Source organism: Mesoplodon mirus, assembly GCF_964341445.2.
Source record: "Mesoplodon mirus genome assembly, chromosome: 15".
In the NCBI taxonomy this organism is placed as follows: Eukaryota; Metazoa; Chordata; class Mammalia; order Artiodactyla; family Ziphiidae; genus Mesoplodon; species Mesoplodon mirus.
The window spans coordinates 12,562,752-12,585,716 of record NC_138991.1 but is presented as its reverse complement, the minus strand read 5'-3'; the positions used below and the strand labels follow the sequence as shown (position 1 = coordinate 12,585,716).

Genomic DNA, 22,965 nt, shown 5'->3' with positions numbered 1-22,965 from the left:
ATGCTGCTGGTGAGTGGCAGAGCTGGAATTCGAACCCAGGGAGTCCGGCTCCCAAGCCTGCACCCACGTCACTACTTTATGCTGCTGCAACCAGCCAGGCTCCACATGCACCCTGATCACCAGCAACGTATTAATTCCTGAAATAATGGATTAGCCCCATTTTGTGGATGTACAGATTAGAGAACGGAGGCACCAAGAGGTTAAACAACTTGCCCAAGGTCACAGCTAGGAAGGGGCAGGGCTGGGGTTGGAACCAGAGATTGACTCTAGATCCCAGGCCCTGATGCGCCAGGGGGCTTCCAGCTGTAGAAAGGTAGTTAACTCCTGAAGTCAAAGGCAGCGGCTGTACAGCGAGCACCCGTTATGAGCGAGCCACAGTTTCATGACCCTGCGGGTGAGAGGCAGGGATCCCAAATGACCAGATGCCATTGGGGCCCTCACCAAGCCCACCATGCCAGTGAGGGGCCAGATTTAAACACGACTGGCACAGACATGAGCCCGAAACCCCCAGGGAAGGTCCAGAAATGCCCGCAGTCAAGGTTGGGGGCCCAGCGACGCCCCCTCCCCACCCAACAAGTTGCCCCAAGGGCAGAGTGTGCAAACTGGCAACCCATGGGCTTGGCCCACAGACGTGTTTTGTTTGGCCAACACAGTGTTTGTTAAAAATATGACTGAGTTGCCAACTTTTAAAACTCGAGTGATTTCATACACAAAACTCCACATTTCCGGCTGTTGGAAAACATCTTTAAAAAGTCAGGAGATCTGGCAACACTGGGCTTGTGTTCCCACGCGGGAACTGCTGCTCGGGGATAAGGAGCAGCTGCCCCTTTACACGGGACATGGGACACGGGACCTCCGGTCCTCCAGGAGGCATGGGGTCAGTAGCATGGTCTCTGGAGCTCGCCCGCCAGGCTCACTGCTATCTGAGCTCTGCCATGTCCTCACTGTGTGATCGTGGGCCAATTACTGCTTCTGTGCCTCAGTTTCCTCATCTGTAAAAGAGCAGCCACCCAATAGGACAGGTGCCTGGAACCCAGTAAGCACTCAGTAAGTGTTAAATAGCATCGCTGTCTCTCCAACATCAAGGCCAAAGGCTTGAGGTACTGTTTTGTAATACTAAGAGCTAACACACGTACAGCACTTGCTATTGCCTGGGCCTGTCCTAAGAGTCGTACTTTTTTTTTTCCTTTTTTTATAAACTTATTTATTTATTTTGGGCTGCACTGGGTCTTCATTGCTGCACGCGGGCTTTCTCTAGTTGCGGCAAGTGGGGGCTACTCTTCGTTGTGGTGCGTAGGCTTCTCATTGCGGTGGCTTCTCTCGCTGCAGAGCACAGGCTCTTGGCGTGTGGGCTTCAGTAGTTGTGGCACGTGGGCTCAGCAGTTGTAGTTCACGGGCTCCAGAACACAGGCTCAGTAATTGTGGCACAGGGGTTAGCTGCTCCATGGCACGTGGGATCTTCCTGGACCAGGGCTTGAACCTGTGTCCCCTGCATTGGCAGGCAGATTCCTAACCACTGCACCACCAGGGAAGTCCCAAGAGTTGTATTTTTAAGGGCTCATTTAATCTTCCCAAGAAACCCATGAGGCCACTTCTAGGTGTATACATACTCAAGAAAAGTGAAAACCTATGTCTGTACAAAAACTTGTACACGAATGTTCATAGCAGCATTATTCATAATAGCCAGACAGTGGAAACAACCCAAATGTCCATCCACTCATGAATGGATAAAAAAAGGTGATATATCCAATAATGGACTAATATTCAGCCATAAAAAGGAATGAAATTCTGACACATCTACAACATGGATGAACCTTGAAAAAGTCATGCTAAGCGAAAGAAGCCACATACAAAAGGCCACACATTGTGTAATTCCAAATCTGTAGAGACAGAAAATAGATCGATGGTTGCCAGGGATGGGGGAGGGAAAGAATGGAGGGGGTCTGCTAATGGGTTTGGGGTTTCTTCTTGGGGTGATGGAATGTTCTGGAATTAGAAAGCAGTGATGGTGCACAACCTTGTGACTATATAAAAGCTGGTGGTATGGACACTGTTAACGGTAAATTTTGCAGTGTATGAGTTGTATCTCAATTTTTAAAAATTTTTAAGAAACATCTATGAGACAAATATTCTTATCTCTGTTTTATACATGAAAAAACCAAGGCACACGGAGATTAAAGATATCCAGGCTGATGCTGAAACAAGAGAAACAAAAAGACAGATGGTGAGGTGACATAATTTTTCCTACACCTGGCTACTCTACCTGTCAACCCATGGGCATCTGGGTTTGCAACCTCACACAGGCAAATCACTTCCTCTCTCTGAGCTCCAGTCAAAGGCCAGACTGAGATGACTCTTATCTAGATCCCTCTAAGGTCTTCAAGGATCCTACAAGACGAGGGCATTGTAGTGGAACATTATTTATTCATATCTATAGGGACAGCTGTGGCCATTAATAAATGATGACTTTAACAACCCACAGTGGGAAGTGGCCCTCTCCCAGGTGCACGGGAAGAAAACATTCTGGGTTTTCTGAGTCCAAGCCCTTCACACGGCTGGCTCAAACGTCAGAGCAAGGGGGCTCAGCAGCCCACCTCCTCCTAAGAGGATCTGACCAGGAGGACCGTCCCATTAGGGGAGGATGCCTTACTCACCAGGCAGGAAGACTACCTCACCGGGTTAGAGGACCACCTCCCTCAGCAGGAGGAAACCCCACGAGACAAGAGGAGCCTCTTGTTCACAGGGTGGGAGGACCACCCCTCTCTCACCTGGAAGACCCCTCCATGGGACAACAGAAACTCCTCCCTCGCAAGATGGAAGACCATCCTTACCCCATCTAGGGCAGCAGGATCTCACTGGGCTGGTGGTGGCTGGAGCTGCAGCTTTTCTGCAAACAAGCACCTAGAAAGCGCAGTCCTTTCTCTGAGCACGGAAGGGTCCCCAAGGGTGCCCTTGCACTGGGGGTCTCTGAGGCAGCTCCATTCTCAGACACAGGGACCAATCTGCAAATGACGATGCATTAGAAGCCAGACAGAGAGAGGGAGAGACACAGAGAAAGAAACAGAGAATATGACCGAGGAGGAAAAGCAGAGGGAAGGGGCTGGAAGGGACAGACCCGGGTTGACAGAGAGCTCAGGAGGAAGCTGGAGGCGGGGCTGGGGACAGAAAGCAAATGGGGAGAATGAACACAAAGCCAGCAGCAATGTGCTCAAAGCCAGCAGCCAAGAGGCCCGGGTGCAGAGGGAGGACCCCCCAGAGGCCTGAGTTTGGGGGTCCTTCCCACGTGACACGGCAGCACCAGCGCCGCGGCCGCCGAGGGTTTCTCTGGCCAGTGTTGCTCCCACAGGTCTACAGCATGGGGCATACCTTTGCAAACCTCTTCAAGGGCCTTTTCGGCAAAAAACAAATGCGCATTCTCATGGTGGGCCTAGATGCTGTGGGAAAGACCGCCACCCTGGACAAACTGAAGCTGGGTGAAATCGTGACCACCATTCCCACTATAGGCTTCAACGTGGAAACCGTGGAATACAAGACTATCAGCTTCACTGTGTGGGACGCGGGCGGCCAGGACAAGATCCGGCCTCTGTGGCGCCACTCCTTCCAGAACACACAAGGTCTCATCTTCGTGGTTGACGGCAATGACAGAGAACGTGTGAGTGAGGCTCGAGCGGAGCTTAGGAGGCTGCTGGCAGAAGACGCGCTCAGGGACGCCGTCCTGCTCAGAGTTTGCTAACAAACAGGACCTCCCCAATGCCGTGAATGCAGCTGAGGTCACGGACAAGCTGGGTCTGCACTCTCTGTGCCACAGGAACTGGTACATTCAGGCCACCTGTGCCACCAGCGGGGACGGGCTCTATGAGGGACTGGACCGACTGTCCAATCAGCTCCGGAACCAGAAGTGAGCTGAACTCCTCTCTCCTCCCCTCACACTCCCTCCTTCTGCTCTCGCTTTACTCCCATGTGGCAAACGTGCCCCTGGGGTGTGAGTGCCAGAAGCTGTCTCCATGGTCGGTCACAGTGTGCTTCACCATGCTGTAAATGTGCAGACGCAGCCTGCAACTGGGTTTTTATTTAATGTAAATAGTGTTTGTTTCCAATGAGGCAGTTTCTGGTACTCCTATGCAATATTACTCAGCTTTTTTTTTATTGTAAAAAGAAAATCAACCCACTATTTAGTACTGAGAGGGATTTTAGGCACACGGGTCATCCAGGAGTCGCTGTGTCAGAAAAGCCCAATGTTCCTCTTCTGGGCTTTACATCTGTGTTGAGATCCATTTTGGTGGTTGGTTTTTAACCCAAACTCAGTGCATTTTTTAAAAATAGTTACAAATACAAGATAAGGAGAACACTTGAACACACAGAAAGGAGAAATGTGTCTAGTGTAGGTTCTGCAGTAATGGCCTGAGTCCAGTCCACCAGTGGTCTGTTTCCCGTTGGGAACGTGAAACGGGGCTATGATCCATTCTGCATGGTCACAATAGGGTCCCTGTGATTTGCTCTGTCTCGGGTCATCCCACACCCCATAGCGTTTGTGCTTATATCTGTGCTTACGTGGCTGCCCAGGAGATGGGCCACCGCTCTCAGACCCCTTGGAGGAACCCCAGCCTTTTCTGGGGTCAGCATGGGCACTTTGGCTGGAACGCTCTGCTTTGAGCGGGAGCCCTGCAGTCCCCTTGCTTGCCTGCTCCGGGCTCTCCGGGGTCTCACCAGCAGGAGCGCGGGTGGTCATCCTGAGCCCCAGCCCCTCGGAGCCCCTGTCCACGTGTGCTTTCACTCCCTCAGCCTGCAAGGGTCAGATTTGCCATCGAAAAATGATAACCTCTACGTTTTTCTTTTGTATTTTGATAAACACTGAAGAAGCTCGAGCTGTTACACTTTATCTTGGGGAAAACCTCAGAACTGGTTTATTTGGTGTCGTGGAACCTCTTACTGCTTTCAATACACAATTAGTAATCAAAAAAAAACAAAAAAAACAAACAAAAAAAGAAATGGCAACATCAGGCCTGCCCAGGAGCCCCCATCAGTGGGAGAGAGGGGAATGGGGGTTGAGGGGAGGCTCCCCCAGCCAGGCAGCAGCCTGCCAGGGCAGCCTCAGCCAAGGAGGAAGCCGGCTGGTCAGGCTGGGGGCTGGGCTTGGATGTGCCAAGCGTCCAGCCAGGTTGTCATGGCCACGGAGACAAAGAGAGGGACTGATGAGGGGCCCCAGCCGCCTACAGTCCCCAGGGAAGCCCAGTCTCTCTCTAGGACCTGTTTAACCAGGGCTCCAGGCTGTTGGCCAACTGCACGTCCACGGGGAAGCCTGCAGGTCAGGGCCTATCCAGCTGCCTGGGTTGGAGAGGGGCATGAAAATCATGGCCCAGGCAGGGTCGGCAAAGAAAACATCCCCAAGCATCTAGACCCTGCCAGCCAATCCTAAACACCTAACCTGCCTGGGCCTCAATTTTTTCATCCATTAAATGGGAAGAAGATCCCTCAGCTCATTCTAGCTCCCAGGGGTAAGGAGCTTATATGGAGAGAACCAAATGTCAGAACAACAGATTAATAATAAAGCTCACATTTATGGAGGTCATACCATGGGCCAGGGCCTGCTCTTAGCACTTTCCCCATCCTAACACAGCATTCCTCCAACTATCTGTTGGGAAGAACTATTTTTGTCTTTAATTTCTAATCCGTTTGAGACTAGTACTTCCGAAAATTGCAATAAAAGTGAATTACTAGAAAAATAAAGTAAAAAGGCAGACTACATGCCTAATTTTTCTAGTACTGGACTAAACTGGCATAAAATTACTCTGTGAAATTGCTATAAAACTTTAAACGTTTACTCTCAGTTTCTGTCCTTATCTCCATGCAAACCACACTGAGTCACACTCTTAGGGCAGGTGACCCTCACGACCACCCAGGAAGTAGGTCCTAGAGTAGGCATGAGGGCGGCCTGCACAATGGTTAAGAGTTCTAGCAGCCCAGGTCCTTGTACCGGCCCTGCCACTTCCTGGCAAAGGACTTCAATACCTCTGTGCCTCAGTTCCCCTATCTGCAATAAGAGAATAAGACTAATGGTATGTCATAGGGGTTTTTGGTGGGGATTCAATGAGTCAATCCTGTGAAACTCTTTAGAATGGTAACTGACATATTTAAACCCTCACTAAACATCAGTTATTACTGTAAAATATCATTAAATGTCAGGTGGCATTGTTATTGTGACTCTCTATCTCCTCACCCTCACCCATCAACCACCACCAGATGAGTCAGGTATCTGTTAAGATGACTAGCTTACTGTCTGCTGTTCCCACAAGAATGCTAGCTCTATGAGGGCAGGGGCTTGGGTCGGTGCTGGCACCCATTAAACACCCAGCTCAGCCTAGAACCATGCCTGGCACTTTGTGGGTGCCCTCAAAATGGGAAGAAGCATGAACTCAAATCCTGGTTCTGCCATGTATTTGCTGTGTGACCTTAAGCAAATGACTCAACCTCTCTGGGCCTCCATTTCCTTATCTGTGAGATAGCAATACAATAATGATGCCATTGCCCAGGCATACAGGGAGGCTTGAAGAACGATGCTCCCTGTAGCACTTCTCAGCACTACACTTGGCAATGTCTGGAGACATTTTCAGTTGTCACAACTCGGGGGGAGGGGGGTTGCTACTGGCATCTAGTGGGTAGAGGCCGGGGATGCTGCTAAACACCCTACAGTGCACAGGAGAGCCCCCCATACCAAACAATTACGCAGCCCAAACCATCAATTACGTGAAGGTTGAGAATTCCTAATATAAAAGAAAAAGAACCACCTAGATACCTATTAAGAGGGGAACGGATGTATAAACTCCAGTATAATCGTCCTGTGAAAGAGTAGGCAGAAGTTAGAAGGAATGAGCTGGAAGTGTGCAAAACAACATAAAAAGATCCCCCAGACAGTGAACAAGGCTGCGGAATACTGGGTGATCGCAAGAGATTACCCTCAGGGAGCAGGTAAAGGGACGGAGCTAGAATTTAAACCAGGAGCCTGGCTCCGGAGCCTACAGCTTTAAACATGGCCTCGGTTTGAGGCCTTTTACTTAAACAAATGCACACACTTAAAAACACACCCTGTCTTTTCCACAGGTTCATGTTTATGTACGTCAACGACACAAACACACAGGGAAAGATCTGGAACGCTGCACCGTAGACTAGTAACAAGAGACACTGGAGGTGGGGGCAACCAGGGATAGGAAGGAAAAGGTTCCCTTGTCTGTCATTTTCTACAAGGAGATTTTGCATTCATATCTGTCATGTAATTAAAGATGAGTGATAAATTACACATGGACAGACCCTTTGGTGTGATCACTTGGTAATGTGTAGAAATACTGAATCACTACGATGTGCACCAGGAACTAACATAGTGCTGCACGTCGATTATACTTCAAAAAGGGAACTCACAGAAAAAGAGATCAGATTCATAGTTACCAGAGGCGGGGGGTAAGAGAGAAAATTGGGTCAAAAGGTACAAACTTCCACTTATAAGATATACAAATACTAGGGATGTAATGAACGACATGATGAGTACGATGAGCACCACTGTATGTTGTTCATAAAAGTTGTCAAGACAGTAAATCCTGAGCTCTCACCACAAGGAAAACCATTTTTTTCAGTTTCTTCTGTTTCGTATCTGCCGGAGATGATGGGTGTTCACTAAACTTATTCTGGTCATCAGTTCATGATGGATGTAAGTCAAATCGTTAGGCCGCACACCTAACACACAGTGCTGTAGGTCAATTACATCTCAATAAGACTGGAAGGGAAAGTTAAATAAATAAATACTAAAACAGACGCATATACCCTTTAACCCAGAAGTTCCCTTCCCAGAAATGAATGAACTTACAGGTGTGAAGTAGTCTGCATCTGTCATACCATCGTTTGTAATGGCGCAAGATGGGAACCACCTCAGTGTCTATCAAGAGGAGACCAGCTTTAAAAAATCCACCACGGGGCTTCCCTGGTGGCACAGTGGTTGAGAGTCCGCCTGCCGATGCAGGGGACACGGGTTCGTGCCCCGGTCCGGGAAGATCCCGCATGCCACGGAGCGGCTGGGCCCGTGAGCCACGGCCGCTGAGCCTGCGTGTCCGGAGCCTGTGCTCCGCAACGGGAGAGGCCACAACAGTGAGAGGCCCGCATACAGCAAAAAAAAAAAAATCCACCACGCATCCATCCAGCGGAATTCTATGTGCTATTATAGAACAATCTCCAGGATACAGGGTGAAAAGGGGGACAAAGCCAAGTGCAGAAATGTGAGTACAAAAAGCCATCACTTTCAGGTAACAAAAGGGGTGTGTCCAGACTATCTGAAGGGCCCAAGGTCAGCGGCTAGCTTTGGGGAGGGACCTGGGAGGCTGACTTTTTTTTTTTTTGACTTATTTTTTTAGAGTCGTTTTGGGTTCACAGCAAAATGGAGCAGAAGGTACAGAAATGTCCCCTCTACCCCCTGCCCCACACACGCACAGCCTCCCCATTATCAGTGTCCCCCACCAGAGCGGTGCATTTGTTACAATCAATGAACGTGCGCTGATACATTACCGAGAATCACCCAGAATCCATAGCTTACATTATGTTGTGTACATTCTACAGGTTTGGACAAATGCATAATGACATGCAACCATCACTATGCCACTACACAGAGCAGTTCCACTGTGCTCCTCTGTGCTCCACCTTTTCACTCCTCCACATACCCCAACCCCTTGCAACTACTGATTTTTTCACTGTCTCCATAGTTCTGGGAGGCTGACTTTTTAATCTGCATTACTTATGCCTTTTTAATTTGAATCATGGAAATGATTACATACAATACATATAAAAATAATATATAGTATACATATATATAATTTTTAGGTACACACATATATACATATATAGTTATGTATACATGTATATTTATAATATTTTAAAAATTAAAAGGCACAAAAGAGCATATACTGTATGATTCTACTTTACATAAAGTTCAAAAGCAGGCAAAACTAATCTGTGATGACTGAAATCAGAACAGTAGTTACTTTGAGGGATACTGACTTGGGAGGGAACACCCTCTGGGGTGCTGGCAATATTTACTAGCTGATGTGGGTGAAGGTTACACAGATAAATTGCATGTAAAAATTCATCAAGCTGTACACTTAATATTGTACCTAAAAAAATTAGGTGCCTAATTTTTGCATGCCTAAAAACATTTGCATGTAAGACATGCCTAAAAAAATTAAAATTAAAAAATTTTCAGGAAAAAACAAAGTTCAATCACAGTGAGGGGGATTTCTAGAGAGCCCCTCATGGCTAGAGGGACACTTTGCTTGGGGTCCTGGGAGGGGGCCAAGCTGGGGTCGAGGCACCCCCTCCCCCTCAGCCCCCCAAAAGAAACCAGACGGGAATCAAGCTGGTCTTTGTGGCCGGGTCCAGCAGAATAGGACAAAGGGCCAAATGACGGCCCCCTGCCCCCTCCAGCCCCCCTAGGACACTGAAGCCCATTCATGTTGGAGGCTGGCCATTTCCCCAGGGCTCCAGCCGCCCTCCTCTCCGGAGCCGGAACAATATCCCCTTTGACCACCCCCTTGTCTCCCACTTCCGCATTTAATTGCAAGTTCATGGGTATTAAGTGGCCCATACAGCTGACCTAGCTCCCTCTCCCCTCCCCGCCCCCCAAAAAAGAGGCCCACAGCGCTGTCTCTGTTCACTGCCCCTCTGTGTGCCCGCTCCTCCTCAATGATCTGTCCAGAGAGAAAAAAGAAAGGGCCCCCCTTCCTCCCCCCTCCACAACCTCCTCAAAAACTCTGTTCTCACCCAGAAAGTGCCGCCTTGCAAACCAAGCTGCTCTGGGCCCTGGCACGGGGGCGGCAGGCCCTGGAATGGCAACCTCCGTTCCAACCTACCAGGCTGCCGCAGGCTCGCTTTGCACCTCCCTGGTACCCCACTTGATGCTTGAGGAAACCGAGGCCCAGGAACAGTGGGTGACAGGCCTGCTGTCCAGCCAGGGCCAGGGCTAAGAGCCTCAAAACTCCACTGCCTGGGTGTCCTGATTTTCCCTTAGCTGTCTTCTTGCCTGCACTCAAGGGGGCGACCTAAACCTCTGACCCTTAATCCCTTCTCTAGCTTGGAAACCCCAGGGACAACTCTGAGCCGGTGACCTTTAAGGGTGGGAAGGAGGTTACATAAGCCATATGAACCCACTGCCCTTCACATGAACCCACTTTGGCCCCTGCTCATGGATTTCTACTGCCAGAATGTCCCCTAGCCTGTAACGCCCATCCTGACCGCCTACACCTCCTCCAGGAAGCCTTCCAGGTTACGCCAGTCAAGGTCTAACTTCCCCTCTGCTGAAAAGCCTCACCTCCCACATTCCTCCGCCACCCATTCAAGTCTGAGCCAGCTCTATCACCATCCTGAATTTGTCGCCCTCTCTTTGTACCACCTCCTGGTGCAAGCTGCCACCACCCTTTGCCAGTTACTGCCACCCAATCAGTCTTGCTGGTCCTACAGCCCAGCCTCCACACTCTGACCCGAGCAGTCCCTTTTAAAACATAAATCAGACCATACTCCCGCCGGCTTACAGCCCTCCAGGTCTGCCCGCCGCGCCAGGAGGAAGGGCCTCCCCGACCCCCACTCACCTTTACCTGCCAGGCTCTGCCCAAGGGCCCATTACCTTCCTCACCTGATCTCCTCCCCTCCCTCCCTCCACTCCAGCACCTGCTGTACTTCAAACTCACCAAGTTCGCTCTCACCTCCCAGTCTCTGCACTTGCTGTTTCCTCCTGGAACTCTCTTCCCCCCAAAGTGTCACATACCTGGCTCCCGTGCATCATTCATGGCTTTGCTCCTAGGTCAGGCCTTTCCTGAGCGCCCAGCGGAAGGCAGAACCTCCTCCAGGTCGCTCTTCATCACACCCACCATCCTCCCTACCCTGATTCCATCCCAGCGTGCAGGCGTTAAAATCTGGAATGGTCCAGCTCCTTTGCACTTGTTAGTTCTCTGTCGCCCCCCTGTTAGAACATCAGCTCCACCAGGGCAGGGACTTTGTTTTGTTCACTCTTGTGTCCCCAGCACCTAGTACAGCATCTGACACACAGGAGGTGCTCAACAGGGCTTCCCTGGTGGCGCAGCGGTTAAGAGTCCGCCTGCCAATGCAGGGGACACGGGTTCGAGCCCTGGTCCGGGAGGATCCCACATGCCGCGGGGCAACTAGGCCCGTGCATCACAACTGCTGAGCCTGCACTCTGGAGTCTGCGAGCCACACCTGCTGAGGCCCGCACGCCTAGAGCCCGTGCTCCGTAACAGGAGAGGCCACCACGATGAGAAGCCCGCGCACCGCGGCGAGCAGTGGCCCCAGCTCACGGCAACTGGAGAGGGCCGCGCCCAGCGATGGGGAACCAGGGAGGCCAAGGATAAATAAATAAAATAAATAAATTTATTTTTTGAAAATAGGAGGTGCTCAATAAAGATGGGGGATTTGATTAATTAGCAAAAGATTGCTCCTATTCTTCTTTAACTGCATTTAATTCAAGAGCTGCCTCATGCTCTGTCACAGTAAGCAGGCACTACTAACCAACTGCTACTGACCAGCTCTTGGGCTACTAACTGGACCAGCCAAGATCTTCCTGCAGTATGAGGAGGGTCTGCATTTCAGGGTTTCTGTACAGCTCCTGAAGCTGGAGCAGAGAGAAGGGGCGGGGGCCTCCTACCAGGTGCCGGGCGGGGACAGGCAAATGAAGGCTCGCTCTGGGGACTGATCACCCCACCCCTCTGCTGGCCAAGACCTCCTCCTCTCTGCAGGTCCAACTCAATCAGGGTGCCCCAGAGGCCAATCCTTCCCCCGCCAGAATCACCCACTCCTTTCCCACATTCTCAGCTGCTGCACCGCTGAGCGGTAACATGATGGTCAACAGCAGGGGTCTGGGGCAGGGAGGCCTGAGTTCGAATCCTGCCTCTGCCTCTTGTCATAGACTCTTAGAAACTCTACTTGCTGCGTGAGCCTGGGCAGGTTACTGAGCCTCTCTGTGCCTCAGTTTCCCCTTTTTTAAGGAGCTCTACCTCACAGGGTAGTCGGAGGGACTGAAGGAGGGAAAAACAGCCAAACCAACACTTCTCAAACTGCAGCGTGCTTGGAAATCATCGGGGGGCCTGTTAGGAGCAGATTCTGATACGGTGGAGCTGGAGTAGGTCCAAACTCCCTTGTGGATGCTGTCGGTCCCTGGAGCAAACCCAGAGGAGAGAAAGGACTTTGGGGCTTTCACATACAGTACGTGCTCAGTAAAACGTATCTCCTGTAGTCACTGTCATCTGACTAAATGAGTCTGCAGAGGGCTGTGTGTCTGTCCTCCTACTGGGATTACGTTGGAATCTTCTCAGATCTCTGTGAGACTCTGACTTAAATCTGTAAACATAAATAAATAAAAGGTTTTTTGTTTTGTTTTTGTTTTTTGCGGTACGCGGGCCTCTCACTGTTGTGGCCTCTCCTGTTGCAGAGCACAGGCTCCGGACGCGCAGGCTCAGTGGCCACGGCTCACGGGCCCAGCCGCTCCACGGCATGTGGGATCTTCCCGGACCGGGGCACGAACCCGCCGTGTCCCCTGCATCAGCAGGCGGACTCTCAACCACTGCGCCACCAGGGAAGCCCAAAAAGTTTAATTTTAAAAAACTTAGCAGCTACCATTTATTGAGAAGCCACTTATTTTCCTCCATTTAATTCTCAACACTCCCCTGCACACTGGGCTGGGGGTGGCAGGGGCTCACCGCACAGAGACCCTCGCAACCACCGAGTTTAAGATGCTCCCCAACACACTGTCTGTAGCCTCCTAAGAATAAAGAGCAGCTTCTATAAACCCTGTAACCCTCCTCTGAGCAGCACAGTCCCACCACTGCCCTGGAGCTGGTGTGCTTTCAAAGCATCAGTTGGTTCACAGTAAAGTATTTCAAACGCCACCATCTGGGACCCAGTTCAGTCCAAGATGCATTCTGTTAACACAGCCCAAGACTGGAGGGGCCCCCCGTGCACCCCATGGGGAGACTCCAGCATCGCCATTTAGACAGGAGGAGAATGAGGAGCAGAGAGATTGACCAGCTTGTCTGGGGTCCTGCCGGCGTGCAGGCTTCTGTCCACCCCAAGAGGACCAGCGAGGGCCTGTGTGGGAGGGGCAGGGGCTGCCTCCCCGCTGCCGGGCACCTCCACCCATGCAGATAGGATCTTGCTCTCATCAGCCGCTGCACCAGGGGCCCAGCAGCCCCTGCCATAAAGGGGCCCTGGGAGAACTTTGATGTGGTGGAGGATGGAGCCGGCCTGACTCAGAAGCCGGGGCCAGCTGTGGGGGAGGGGAAGACCCACACCCAGCCTTCAACGTGGTCTCAGCCTCTCTCCAGTCCACTTGGGCCCCCCAGGTAGTTTCAGTGTAACTGTTCCACCAAACCCTTTTACTCCTGACCGCATTTAAACCTCACAAAAATCCTTCGAGTTAGGTACAACAATCACTCCCCATTTTAGAGGTGGGGAAACTGAGGCACAGAGAGGCTAAGTGATCTGCTCAAGTGGCAGAGCTGGATTCAAATCTAGGCTCAGCTGATGCCAGGGCAGGCCTAAACTTATTTATAAGCACTTTAACCAGAGGGTGACCAACCATCCTGGTTTATCTAAGACTGAGGGGCTTCCTGGGATGAGGGACTTTTAGGGTTTTTTTCTTGGTTTTTTTTTGTTTTAATTTACTTGTTTGTTTGTTTTATTTTTAACTGTGTTGGGTCTTCGTTGCTGCACATGGACTTTCTCTAGTTGAGGCAAGCGGGGGCTACTCTTCACTGCGGTGCACGGGCTTCTCATTGTCGTGGCTTCTCTTGTTGCAGAGCACGGGCTCTAGGCACCCAGGCTTCAGTAGTTGAGGCGTGTGGCCTCAGTAGTTGTGGTGCACGGGCCTAGTGGCTCTGCGGCATGTGGGATCCTCCCGGGCCAGGGATCGAACCTGTGTTCCCTGCACTGGCAGGCGGGTTCTCAACCACTGCGCCACAGGGAAGCCTGGGACTTTCAGTTTTAAAACCAGGACGGTCTCAAGCAAACCAAGGCAGCTGGTCACTCTATTTACCACTCTACCCATCAATAAAAATAAAGATAATAGTAACAGTGAAAGTAACAGCAGCTGAAAACCACTGAGCACTTACATGTGCCAGCCTCTGTCCAAACCCCCGAAGACTCCTCACCATACAGGCCTGGAGGCAGGGCTTTTGTTCGCCTCCCCTCCTCCCCCATTTCACAGATGAGGAAACTGAGGATGGGGAGGCTGCACAACTTGCCCACGGTCAGCACCAAGTAGAGGGCACAGAGCCTCTCGGATGGCAGAAGGGTCCCACTCGCCACGTCCTGAGGCTCTTGGAGTGGGCCAAAACAACCCCAGGAACCATGGTCCGCTTTTAGCACTGACCTTTATGAGAGCGATGCCTTTAACATACATGACACGGGACCAAACTATTGTGGCTGCAGATCGTCACAGGATTTCTAAAAATATGAACTTACAATGTGCCACTTAAAAACTGGGTGGCCTTTGGGCGAGTTCCTGTACTTCTCTGGGCCTCAGTTCCCTCATCTGTAAAATGGGGATAATAAGAGTCCTCTCCTCACAGATGACAGTGAGCATCAGTGACATCACACTGCAGGGCTTAGAACATGATCTACAAAGGAAACAATAAGTATCAGCTATTATTATTAATGGCTGTAGTAGTATTGGTATCACTATGTATTGACATCACATGCAGCGTGGTTTTATGGAAACCATGTAAGCAAGATAAGGCACACTCCCTCTTTCAGCAACTCTCCATGTCTGTGTGGATAAATGATGTCAAACTGTGAGAGGCCAGGCCCAGCCGGGCCCTCCCCCTCGCTGACAAGCGTTGAGATGAGACCCTCCCAGCCGCCCACCCAGCAATAGCCATCTCCACAGAAGCAAGTCCAGACCGGCCCACCACTCAGCAGCACCCAGAAGGCTCCTAAAACCGTCCATTAATGGGATCCTTTCTGGCCAAAGCACGATCCTTTAGTAGGTGAGAGCCAAGACAACAGTTTCCACCACATGGAAACTGGCTTTCTGCTCAGAAACCAGCCCAAATCCTGAACTTGGCCACTCCTCTCCCCTTCTCCCCACCCATCTAGTTTCTTCACAGCAGCCAGAGGGATTCTTCTAAGATAACTCATTCACTGTGACAACCTGGCCAAAAACCCTCTGCTGCTCTTAGAATAAAAGCCCAGCTCCTCCCCTGGGCTCCGTGTGATGCAGACCCCACAACGCTGTTCAGACCTCCTCCCCCATCCACTGTCCCCTCACTCACTCCACCCCAGCCCCACACCAGCCTCCCTGCTGATCCTAAAACTGGCCAAGCTCATCCCTGCCCCAGGGCCTTTGCACAGGCTGCTGCCTCTGCCTGGAACACAATTCCTCCTGCCCTTCCTCCCATGGCTGGCTTCTTGGCAACGAGGTCCCAGTTCAAAAGTCATCTCACCAGACAGGCTTTCTCTGATCATCAGATCCAAAACAGCCCCCAACACTATCTAATTTATATCCCTGTATTACGGTATTTGTAGCACTTGTCACTTGCAGGATTTTTCTTGTTTATTGTCCATCTCCTCCTATTTAGATGCCAGGTCTTTGAGGGCAAGGATTTTGTCTGCTTTGCTCTCTGTTGCTTCTCCAATGCCTGGCACCTAGTAGGACCTTAATCAGTATTTCCTGACAGTATGAAGACATTAGAAAATAAGATTCCTGGAGCTTAAAATGTATCTAACACAGTAGATCACCTATTCCCTGTGTGACAAGGGCTCTGAGAGAAGACAGGCAGTGCAGAGAGCAATGGGGAATCTGACCCAGCCTGGGGAGGGGGAGGGACGAGCCAAGGAGTAGAAAGTACTTTAGACCCTCGCCCCTCAGAGTGTGGTCCCTGGACCAGCAGCACGGGCATCTCATCTCCTGGGAGCTTGTTACAAATGCAGCATCTCAGACCCCACCCCAGACCTGCTGATCCAGAATCTGCATTTTAATTAGACCTACCCCAGGCAGTTCTATGTATAGTAAAACTTGAGACATCCTGGGTTAGACCCCAGGAAGAGTAGGCAATAGCAGGCATGTCTGGTTCAGGGTGTGCCCGGGAACCAAAAGAGCCAGGGCAGGCCTATGAAGCCACCCTCATATAAAAAGTGGCCTCTCAGCACCAGAGGCCAGAAAGAGTGGTGAGGCCCATCGGGGTCCCTGAGCATCCTTCCTCCCTCAGGCCCGAAATAGGATCCAAGAAGCCCAGAGCCTTGCATATGTGGGTGGGGAGGGAGAAGGGGGATTAGAACCCAACAGATTTGTGTGGCAGACTCCCCGAGAGCCACACCATCTGGAGCCCCTTTGTGATACAGGGAAGGGAGGACAGTGGAGAGGCAGCGAGCCAGAAATATTTACAAAGCATGGGGCAAGGGGGCAAAGGAGGTAAGTGCAGGGAGAGGCAGGGGGCCACCTGTCACCAGGAAACCTGCAGCACCCCCTCCTCCACCTCCCAGCCATCTGCAACAGACAGGGCCACACACCCCAAAAACTGCTTAGAATCTATGTGAATCCACCCTTTCCGCAGCTCCCGGAGATGTGACCTCCTGAAAGTCAGCCCTGAGCCCTGTTCTTGGTACATGTACCTGTGGAGAAGCTGATCCCTCACCTCCATCGATAAGGATGAACACGTGACCCAAGCCAGGCAATCCGAGTTCTGGGCTCCTAGATAAGCAATACTTGGTTCATGGATGGGTACATGGCCTAAGGGTCAGGCCAGAGAGCACCTGGATCCAGCTATGCCTGAAGCCATTTTTAGTGAGTCAACTGAGTCCATAATAGCCTTTTTTTTTTTTCCTTAAGACTCTGACTTGGAGTTTCTGTCATTCACAACCCAAAGAGTCCTGACTAATATATCTGTTAAAGCACTTACCACACTGTAATGTCATTACTTGTGTCCATTCTCTCGCCTGGATTAGAACTCCTTGAGGACACAAACCATTGTTTGATTTAGTGCTGTTCCTGATGCCTAGAAGAAAGCCTGACATACAAAAATAATCTCAAGAGATATGGGACAATGCATGGGTGGCTCTTCCTTCCTTCACTCTACAAATATTCACTGAGCACCCTCTGTACGCCAGACATTGTTCTAGGTCTGGGAGCAGCAAAGGAACAAGAGGGACAAAATCCCTGCCCTCCAGGAGTTTAAATTCTAGTGAGGGGAGAGCAGACAATTATCAAACAAGTAAGTAAAATCCAAGTGCAATGGAGAAGGGGGAGGGGGAACATGGGGAAGAGGTGTGCTTTTAGATGGGAAGGTCAGGGAAGGTCGCACTGAGAAAGTGGGATATCAGAGCAGAGACCCAAGGAGGTAACAAGCCACAAGAATACCTGGAGAGTGTTCTAGAGCAAGCAGACAGTAAGTGCCAAGGCCCTGAGGCAGGAATGTGTCAGGTATGTTTGGAGATGAAGTCGGAGAGACAGACACGTGGAGCAGGAAAAACAGATGCTGAAGGGCCTCCTAGGTCATCATCAACGCCTTGACATTTACAGCAAGTGAGGTGGGAGTCATAGGAGGGTTCTGAGCAGAGGAGGAACGTAACCTGACTTACAGACAATGTGTGTGGAGAACCACCTGTCCGGGGCAAGGGCAAAGCAAGAGACCAGGGAGGAGGTGACCACAACAGTCCCGGCAGGAAACGATGGTGGCCGAGACCATGGTGGCAGCCGCAGAGGGGTGAGGAGTAACCATACTCTGGATGCTTGTTGAAAGTGGTGCCAACTGGACTTTCTGATCGTTTGGATGCAGGATGTAAGAGGAAGAACAGAATCGAGATGGCCCCAGGGATGAGTCTGAGCAGGTGGAAGGATGGAGGGACCATCACCTAGACAGAAGGGGCTTTGAGCGGGGCGAGCTGGTGAAGATGGGGTGTTGGCCATGCCCGCTAGACACCCAAGGAGAGATGTCCTCACCATCTGGATACAGATGCTTGGAGGGCAGGGCAGAGGTCAGAGTAGGAAATATAAATTTGGGAAATGTCAGCAAAGGGATGGCAGTTAAAGTGATAGACGAACTCAATCACAGAATGAGGATAAAATGACAGAGGGAGAGAAGGAAGGAGCCATCCCAGCCCCCTGACACTGGGCTCCCACCCCCACAGGTGATAAAGAGTAATAATGACGTCAGCTCCTCCTTCTAGAATGACCTGCTGTGGACAAAGGAGCTGCACATCCAGCACCTCACCTGTGTCCAAGAAAGAGGCAGGGGAGGATACAGCACCGCCCGCCCCACTCCATCACCCAGCTGAGGAATCTGAGGCTCGGGGAGGGACAAGGCTGTCGCAAGGTAATCCAAAGGCCGTCAGCGGGCAGAGCTGCCCGAATCAGGCCCCTGGCTGTTGACACCACGTGCTGCTACCAAACACAGCTTTTCCTGAGGGGAAATAAAAAGGATTCCCCCCTCCCGCCCCACCTTCCAGGGCTGCCAGCACAGAGGACGTGACAAAGACTGACACATGGGGAGGGGGCTGAGAACATACCTTGGCCCGAGACATCGTGGTGACTGGCAGACGACAGTGCTGGCACCAAGCTAGGGAGCCAGGAGGGGTGGCCAGCACCCAGCTCAGGCCTGGGTCTCCAGAGTCTCCCCAGCATCGATGTCTCCCACTTCTTGGACCTACAGGCCAGCCCCGAGCCCCGAACTCCACCTCCCTCCCCCAGGGATGGGGCATCCCACTCCCACCTCGGTGATGGCACCCCACCTCTCCAAGCCTTGATTTCCTTGTCTGTAAGATTGGCGGCAAACAAAGACTTGTTTATGTCATCTTTTCATCACAGCAGCTAATATTTGTTGAGCTTTTAATGTGTGCCAGACACTGATCTAGCCCATGGTTCTCAGTCTCAGCACTACTGATATTCGGGCCCAGGTAATTCATGCCACGGAGGTGGTCCTGTAGGTTATTTAGCAACATCCTTGGCTTCTACCCACCAGATGCCAGTAGCATCCTTCCTCTGCAGTTATGACAACTAAAAACATCTGCACACTTTGCCAAATGTCCCCTGGGGAGCAAAACGTGCCCTTGTTTGGAAACCCCTGTTCTAGGCACAGTTCTACACTGACCAGGATGTCAGCTCCACAAGGGCAAAGATCTTTGTTCACTGGTCAAATCTGGGGCCCACATTTAACATAAGGGGCCTGGATTCAGAATCTTGTTCAACCACCCCGTTATCCTGATTCTCAAAGGACTATGGGAGGGTTTCTATGACCCAATATTATGTACGGGTCCACCACACATGAGTGAGAAGCCAGCAACTGTCTTTTTTTAATTGTCAGTTTATCTTAATTTGAAAAATAATGTGTTTATTTTAACTAGAGAACAATGAAAAAAAAAATACAAAGATAAACAAAATATCTTTCTCTAAAACCCTCCCCATTCTCAGCCCAAGGCCACCCATGTTAATATCCTGGGATGCATCCTACAGTGCCTCTCTTGACATTCGTAAATACCCATCCAGAGGGTCTTTTGGCTGTTGGGTTTTCTCCTACAAAACTGGGATCACCCTCTACACTTGACTCGCAACTTAACCTTTCTTGCTCAACAGTCCAGCATGTACAGCCCTTCACATCAAGAGAAGAGATCTAGTTCATTGTTTTAAACGGTTACCCAACATCCCAACCATGGGTGAGCAAAAACCTTAGCCTTTTCTCCGCGAATGAATACCCAAGTGGTTGCCTTTTGTGCGGGGGAGGGCCATGATAAACAAAACCGGAACAAACAACTTTCTGACATCTTTACATACTTTTTCTTCTTGGTTCTACAGGAGAGATTCCCAAAGGAACTGATTCAAAGGGTATCCTGGGTTTTCACTTCTGAAAACACTGCCAGACTACAACATGATAAATATCCTAAACACGGCTGTACGTTAGATATGAAAGTTGTCAAGAGAGTAAATCCTAAGAGTTCTCATCACAAGGACAGTGTTTTCTACTTCTCTTATTTTGTAGCTCTATGAGCTGATGGATGTTCACTAAACTTATTGGGGTCATCATTTCATGACGTTAAGTCACGTCATTACGCTGTACACCTTAAACTTACACAGTGCTGTATGTGAATTATATCTCAATGAAACGAGAAGGAAAATAAATAAATAAGAAAACATGGCCAGACTATTTTTCCCAAAAGACAGCAGCATTAATACTCCCGACAGCAATCCTATGGAACTGTGCACCTCCCAGCAGGCACACCAGCACTGGGTATTATCACTTTTTCTGTGTGTGAGAGAGAGATAATGGTAATGCTACAGAAGGTAACGCCGACTGACGTGGTTACTCAGCAGAAATGTGGCCCCACGTAGTGCTCGTTCCACAAAGCACTACCAGTTCAAGAGCATTCTGGACCCACACGAGGCTAGATGACTATGCGGGGGCAGGCTGTCCCTCTACAGGGCCCTGAGATGCCTTCCTCCCAAGCTCCTCCCCTTCCTCGCGAGCTGCCTCCTGAGCCTGCACCATCCTCATTTCTGAGATGGATTTCACACCCAGGCATAACAAAGATGTCTTTGTCACTAGGAAAGAGGGAGCGACTGTTGCCAGAACATTCTGGGTTCTGTTCATTCAAATCTCCGTGTGTGGGGGGAGGAGGAGGGTAGAGTTGGGCACGGGGACGGGATGCTTCCCACTCTGGGGCTACCTCATGGGTAGATGCCTTGAGCAGAGCTGGAGCAGCCCCAAACTCCCTGGCGTTCACTCACTGGTTTATTCCACAAATGTCTGCTGAGAGCTTACAACGTGCCAGGCACTCCGGGAAACACTTTACACTTATCATCGCGTGTAACTCATGCCCACAGCCTGATAAGAGAAGTAACACCATTAACCCCATTTTACAGATGTGAAAACTAAGGCTCAAGGAGATAAAGCCAGGACCCAAGGTCATACAGCTAACGAACAACACAGGAACACAAAGGAGGGGCAATTAACTAAATTCTAGCCACCTGTGCAACACCCCAGACCCCAGCTGCCATGTTGTTCCACCTGGGCTACCATGCAGCCTCCTCCCTCTGCCTCCACCCTGCCCCGCTACAGTCCATTCTCCACTGGTAGCCAGAGGGATCCTGTGATAACTAAGTGAGATTCTGTCCCTCCTCTGCTCAAAAGCTCCAAGGGCTCCCACCTCACTCAAAGTAAAACGCAAAGTCCTTACAATGGCCCATAAGAACCTGTACAAGCTGCCCACCAGCCTCCCCCATCCTTCCGTTACCTCCCTGACTTCACCTCCGATTCACGCTTCACCAGCCACTCCAGCCACTCTGGCCTCCTTGCTGTTCCTGAAACATGCTCCTGCCTCAGAGCCTTTGCACTTGCTGTTCCCTGTGCCTGGAATGTTCTTCCCCCAGACACAGAGGTTAAGCCGTTTTCCTAAGGTGACAACACCTAGAAGGGGCAGAACTTGGATTCAAATCCAGGTTGTATGGCCTTAGAGAAGACAAAACACACACGATGGAGCCTCCAATGAGAGAAAAGGATGCTGTGTGACCCTCAAGCCTTTCTGGTTGCTGAACCTCTCTGAGCCTCTGTTTCCTCATCCATATAATAGGCAACGTTGGAACATCTTCCCCGCCAGATTCCTGGGAGGTTATGCTGCTTGAGACATGTCCACTGAAGACATCTCACACATGTGGATGCTGATGCTATTATTAGATCCATGGAAAGAGCCAGAACAGTCAGGGAGGACCTCTTGAGGAAGCAGCATATGAGCAAGGCTTTGAGGTAGGATGTGGAAAAGCCACGGGGGACTGCAGGCAGCCCAAGTGACAACAGGGTTCCCTGCGACCCAAGACTCGGGAGAAGGTAAAGGCTTCCAATCTGGGATGATGGTACCAGCACAGAGGAGGAGAGATGCTCCCAGCTGGCATCCCTCCCCTTCTTCTGGTCCCAGCACCCTGGAGTCTTCCTTCCAGGAACCATGGCTCCCCCACTGCCATGTGGTACAGGTGGGCCCCTCACCCAGACCTGGCCAGTCAGTCTCAGTGATGGGCACATGACTCAAGGCAGCCAATCAGAGGCCACCCCAGGACAACAGACAGACCCTCCCTTAACACAAGCCAAGCAATTCCCGTCTCTGCTGAAGGCAGTTTAAGCTGGGTTTTCTGTCACCTGCAACCAGAGAATCTTGACAACCAGCATTTGCTCATCTTGTGAGCAAGGGCAGCGCTATTACTGTTAGTTGTTATTACCGTTGTTGTTTTAAAATCTTCTAGATTTGGGAGAAACAAAGCAGGGGAGAGGTTTCCACGGGGCTGCACAAGCGCAGGAAGACACCAAGCCTGACTGGGATGGTACCAGGGTCCTGAAGTCCAAGGGGAGGCCCCAGTAGCTGAGCTACTGGGTAGCTGAGGGAACCCCTAACACCCTTGTAGGAGCTCACTGCTTCCTCTCTGGGGTTTGCACCCCAGGATCTCCCAAAGGAGCATAAGTACAGAACAAGATTCAGGAAGTAGGACAGATGAATGTGGCAACCTCCAGTTCAACAGCTGATGTTGCAAAGGAAAAGAGAATGAGTGCCCACAGGCCACAGGAAATGGAAGTCAGGATAAGAGAGTCACCCTCTCTAAGAGACAACAACCTTCTCCCCCTCTACTCACCTCAGAGAATAGAAGGACCACCCACAAACTACAAGATGCATCTCAAACTCAGCTGCCTAATATACCCTGAGAAAACCATAATTCAAAAAGAGTCATGTACCAAAATGTTCATTGCAGCTCTATTTACAATAGCCCGGGAATGGAAACAACCTAAGTATCCATCATCGGATGAATGGATAAAGAAGATATGGCACATATATACAATGGAATATTACTCAGCCATAAAAAGAAACGAAATTGAGCTATTTGTAATGAGGTGGGTAGACCGAGAGTCTGTCATACAGAGTGAAGTAAGTCAGAAAGAGAAAGACAAATACCAT

The 22,965-nt window shown here is 50.6% G+C and overlaps 1 protein-coding gene and 1 pseudogene across 3 annotated transcripts in view; one reads left to right on the top strand and one right to left on the bottom strand.

Annotated features, from left to right (window-relative positions):
- The window catches only part of PREX1 (phosphatidylinositol-3,4,5-trisphosphate dependent Rac exchange factor 1), a 195,003-nt gene that overhangs the window by 158,443 nt on the left and 13,595 nt on the right, over positions 1–22,965 (bottom strand). The window lies entirely within an intron of this gene.
- Positions 3,221–4,448, top strand: LOC309816608 (ADP-ribosylation factor 1-like; annotated as a pseudogene). Its single transcript has one exon. The product of its transcript is annotated as an ADP-ribosylation factor 1-like (transcript).